Genomic DNA, 6,000 nt, shown 5'->3' on the forward strand with positions numbered 1-6,000 from the left:
CTGATTTTGATCTGAGCCAATGTTATGCCTGGATCAGCCCCTGTGTTATTTTGTTGTTGTTATTGTTGTTGTTTTTAAATTGAAATGTAATTGATATGACAGTATATTAGTTGCAGGTGTACAACATAATGATTTGATATTTTCATATTTTGAAAAATAATTTCCATGATAAATCATGTTATCAGCCATCACCATATATAGTTACAAACTTTTTTCACATGATGATAATTTTCAAAATCCTCTCTCCTTGGGAGGTTCAAATATAAGATGCAATTTTATTAACTATACTCCCCTTACAGTATATTACATTCCCATTACTTATTCATTTTATAACTGGAAGTGTGTACCTTTTGACTTTACTCACCCATGTTGCCTATTCCCCACCACTCAGCCATCAATCTGTTCTCTAGCTCCATAAGATTGGTTTTGTTTTTCTTCTGTTTTTAGATTCCACATAAAAATAAAATTATACAGTATTTTTTCTCTAACTTATTTCACCTAGCTTAATGCCCTAAATTCTATCCATGTTGTTGAAAATGGCAAGATTTCATTCTTTCTTAAAACAGAATTATATCCATAATATCACTTGTACGCTCTTAATGGGAGTGTAAAATGGTCCTGTCATTATGAAAAACAGTATGGAGTTTGTTCAATGTCTTAGAAATAGAGCTATAGTATGATCCAGCAATTCCGTTTCTGGGTCTTTCTACAAAGAAACCAAAAACGCTAATATAAAAAGGATATCTGCACTCCCAAGTTCATTGCAGCATTATTTACATAGCTAAGCTATGGAAACAAACTATATGTCCATAGGTAGATGAATGCATAAAGGAAGTGATATATATATATATATATATATATATATATATATATATATGTATGTATATATATATATATATATTTGATAGGAATTGGAATAATTAATATTACTAAATTTTCCATAATACCCAAAGTAATCTACAGATTTAATGCATTCCCTATTAAAATACCCATGATATTTTTCACAGGACTAGAAGAAATACCCTGAAAATTCATGCAGAACCACAAAAGACTTTGAATTTTTAAAGCAATCTTTAGGGAAAAGAAAAACAAAAAACTGGGGGTATTACCCTCTCTCACTTCAGACTATACTACAAACCTACAATAATCAAAATAGCATGGTATTAACACAATGACGGACATAGAGATAAATATAACAAAGTAGAAAACCCAGAAATAAATCCACACGCTTGCTCAATTAATTTATGACAATGGAGGCAAGTAATACAATGGAGAAAATGTCGTTTCTTCAACAAGTGGTGCTGGGAAAACTAGAGAACCACCTGTCAAAAAAAATGAGTTTATAGCATTCCCTCAGATCATATACAAAAATAAACTCAACATGGTTTAAAGACCTAAATATAAGACCTGAAACCATAAAACACTTAGAAGAAAACATCAGCAAAATACTCTATGATGTAGATTACAGAAATATGTTTTTGGATCTGTCTACTAAGGCAAACAAAATAAAAAGCAAAAGTAAAAAAAAAAAAAGGCACCTAATTAAACTTAAAAGCTCTTGCACAGAAAAGAATACCATAAAGAAATCAAAACAACAACCTAGTGAATGGGAGGAAATATTTGCAAAAAGTATGACAAACAAGTAGTTAAGACCCAAAATATATGGATGACTCGTACAGCTCAATATTTAAAAAAGCAAACAACCCAGTCAAAATATGGGCAGAAGACCCAAACAGACATTTTTTTTTCTTTTCCAAAGAAGAGATACAGGTGGCTAAAAGGCACATGAAAAGATACTTGATGTTACCAACTATTAGAAACACAGAGATTAAAAAAAAAAAAGAAAACACATACTTTGACTAATTTTTTAATAAAAATTAAAAATAAAAAACAAACGATTATTTGAAAGAATACCATAAAAGGGGCAATTTCTCTAGGTCTGAGGAGATGATTGCAGAGATCAATCTTCAGAATTGCAATTCTTTGATCAAACTGTGAAAGTTGAACTTCCTTCTATATATGTCTTGAAACTTTCATTCCAAATTGTTTTTTAAATTAATTAACTCACCTTATTAAACTTTCTAGTCCCTCTAAAGTTTATTTTTTTTTCTGTAGATTTTCTACCTTTAGAGATTTACTCCCAGCCATGGATTAAAGATATTTGTAAATTTATGTTTACCTAAAGGGACACAAAGGATTCTTAAAGAATAATTTCTCCTTAAATAGAATATATCATACTGAATAATTTTTATTTTGTTTAATAAAAGAATAGTTATGAGTTGTTATACTGCTATGGAAAAAGTACACTTGGCAGCTAAGGCCATTTATAAAATTGTGTATTAGAAGAAAATCTAACCACTGATTTTCCCATATGTGTACAACAATCTTTTGTATATCATTACCTTTACTTCTCTTCTGAAAAATGTAGAATTTAGCAAATAATGTGTTTAATAGATGGTCATTGGGTTTTCACCTCTTCATTAGGATCCTGTTCTTTTACTCAGCTCAGTGTCCATAGTACCTACCATAGTCTCTATGAGAAACATCATAAATTGCATGTCTCCAAGAAGAATCCATCCTGAAAGACTAATTTTAGTAAATAAAGTGACCTAATATGGCCTTAGCATAGAGATGAATTAAATATGATGGAGAAAAATTTTAAATCATGCAATTCATTGCTATGTAAAATATTTTATATGCTGTCCATCTACTCATTGGTGTCTGTGGGATTGATGTCCATGTGCAAGTTGGATTCTACATATGGTGAAGGATGAATTGGTCTGTTTTGAAATATTTTTTATTGAACTACCTCCTTCTTTCTGCTAGAAAACTATCAATGTTGCTGATAATATGGCTCCTTGCATTGCTCTAAATGAAATGTGTCCCAGATTCAAAATATTGTCATAACCACTAAAGGAGTGGCAAATGATCATTATCAATATCTTCCATTATATATCTTCTTTAAGCAAAGGGATCTCTTCATCTTTCTGGGCAAAGAATATCTTGAGAGAGAGTTTGAATTCCTGTCTAGTCATGTGAATCAGGGTCACTAGTTTTCCTACACAAAAATAAATGTCCTTTTAACCCTTCCCAGTCCCTTGGAAAGGAATTCCAATAAGATATTTTTTAATACAGTTGTCTGAAATATACTTCAATAATGGAGTAACCATGCAGGTAGTCTTAAATATGGTAACATAAAAGAAAAGGTGGTAGATTATTATAATTTCTCTCCGTTCTGTTCACTTTAAGTATCAGTTAGTTATCGGTGTGTAACAATCCATACCAAAAGCAAATGATTAGATTACAGAGTGAGGAGTTTTTTCTCTAATGGTCTCATCATGAGTCTATAGTCAGCTGTGGATCTCTACCTTGTGCTTTTAGTTCTCATCCATGATGTAGTAAGTTTCCACAGTGACCTTCTCTCTTGATTCAAGATATGATCATAGTCTGCTATTTCAATTTTTTTTTTTGGCATACAACAAACTGGAAATATTTAAAGTGTACAATTTGATTTTTTATTAGTAATGTATACATGGCAATCCCAATCCCCAATTAATTCCCTCCACCTGCTTTCCCCACTTGGTGTCCATATTTTTGTTCTCTACATCTGTGTCTCTATTTCTGCCTTGCAAATCAGTTGATTTGTACCATTTTTCTATATTCTGCACATATTTGTTAATATATGATATTTGTTTTTCTCTTTCTGACTCACTTTACTCTGTATGACAGTCTCTAGGTCCATCCATGGCTTTACAAATGTCCTAATTTCATTCCTTTTTACATCTGAGTAATATTCCATTGCATATATGTACCACATCTTCTTTATCCATTCATCTGTTGATGGGCATTTAGGTTGCTTCCACGTCCTGGCTCATGTAAATAGTGCTGCAGTGAACATTGGAGTGCATGTGTCTTTTTTCAATTATGGTGTTCTCTGGGTATATGCCCAGTAGTGGGATTGCTGGGTCATAAGGTAACTCTATTTTTAGTTTAGTTTTTTTTTTTTTTAAGAAATTTTATTGAGATACAGTTAAGAGACAATAAACTGTATATATTTAGAGTGTACAATTTGTTATCCCAAGCTCCCAATTCATTCCGCCCCAACCCTCCCCACTATCCCCATTTGGTGTCCATATGTTTGTTCTCTACATCTGGGTCTCTATTTCTGCCTTGCAAACTGGTTGATTTGTAGCATTTTTGTATAGTCCACATATGTGTGTTAATATACGATATTTGTTTTTCTTTTTCTGACTCACTTCACTCTGTATGACAGTCTCTAGGTCGATCCATGGCTCTACAAAAGTCCTAATTTCATTCCTTTTTACTTCTGAGTAATATTCCATTATATATGTGTACCACATTTTCTTTATCCATTCATCTGTTGATGGACATTTAGGTTGCTTCCATGTCCTGGCTATTGTAAATAGTGCTGCAATGAACATTGGAGTACATGTTTCTTTTTTCAAGTATCGTGTTCTCTGGGTATGTGCCCAGTAGTGGGATTGCTGGGTCATATGGGAGCTCTGTTTTTAGTGTTTCAGGGAACCACCATACTTTTCTCCATAGTGGCTGTATCAATTTACATTCCCACCAACAGTGCAAGAGTGTTCCCTTTTCTCCACACCCTCTCCAGCATTTACTGTTTGTAGATATTCTGATGATGCCCATTCTAACCGGTGTGAGGTGATACCTCATTGTAGTTTTGATTTGCATTTCTCTAATAATAAGGATGTTGAGCAGCTTTTCATGTGCTTCTTGGCCATCTGTATGTTTTCTTTGGAGAAATGCCTATTTAGGTCTTCTGCCCATTTTTTGATTGTGTTGTCTGTTTTGTTGATATTGAGCTGGATGAACTGTTTATATATTTTGGAGATGAATCCATTGTCTGTTGATTCACTTGCAAATATTTTCTCCCATTCTGCATGTTGTCATTTCTTCTTGCTTATAGTTTCCTTTGCTGTGCAGAAGCTTTTAAGTTTCATTAGGTCCACTTATTTTTTTTTTTTTGTTTTGTTTTGTTTTGTTTTTATTTCCATTACTCTAGGGGGTGGATCAAAAAACATCTTGTTGTAATCTCTGTCAAAGAGTGTTCTTCCTATGTTTTCCTCTAGGATTTTTAGGGTCTCTGGCCTTACATTTAGGTCTTTAATCCATTTTGAGTTTATTTTTGTGTATGGTGTTAGGGAGTGTTCTAATTTCCTTCTTTTACATGTAGCTGCCCAGTTGTCCCAGCACCACTTATTGGAGAGGCTGCCTTTTCTCCACTGTATATCCTTGCCTCCTTTGTCATAGATTAGTTGACCATAGTTTATCTCTGGGCTTTCTATCCTGTTCCATTGATCTATATTTCTGTTTTTGTGCCAGTACCATATTGTCTTGATTACTGTAGCTTTGTACTATAGTCTGAAGTTAGGGAGTCTGATTCCTCCAGCTCCAATTTTTTTCCCCTCAAGATTGCTTTGACTATTTGGGATCTTTTATGTCTCCATACAAATTTTAGGATTTTTTGTTCTAGTTCTGTAAAAAATGTCATTGGTAATTTGATAGGGATTGCACTGACTCCATAGATTGCTTTGGGTAGTATAGTCATTTTCACAGTGTTGATTCTTTCAAATCAGAAACATGGTATATCTCTCCAATCTCTGCTATTTCTTTATCTATTTTTACCTTCTATTTTGTGGGAAAAAGAGTATCGAGTGGTATTTTTTTTTTTTTAATTTACTACTACGGTTCCTATATCCATATATGACACATTTCTTTCTTCCCAGATAGAAGAGATATCTCCTACCATTGTTCAGTGTGTCAGCTATCCATGCCCTGGATTGCTCTTTGATCCATGCACTGCTAGATTGTTTTTCCTTTTAAGAAATTTATTGGCATCATTTACACACTATAAACTATGCATGTTTAAAATGCAATATTTGATAAAATAGAGAAGCCATAAGTAAATAACAGGACATACTGCACAGTCCTGTTCACTTATAATTTTAAAAAATGTGT

The sequence above is a fragment of the Hippopotamus amphibius genome, chromosome 15 (genome assembly GCF_030028045.1).
Source record: "Hippopotamus amphibius kiboko isolate mHipAmp2 chromosome 15, mHipAmp2.hap2, whole genome shotgun sequence".
Classification (NCBI taxonomy): Eukaryota; Metazoa; Chordata; class Mammalia; order Artiodactyla; family Hippopotamidae; genus Hippopotamus; species Hippopotamus amphibius.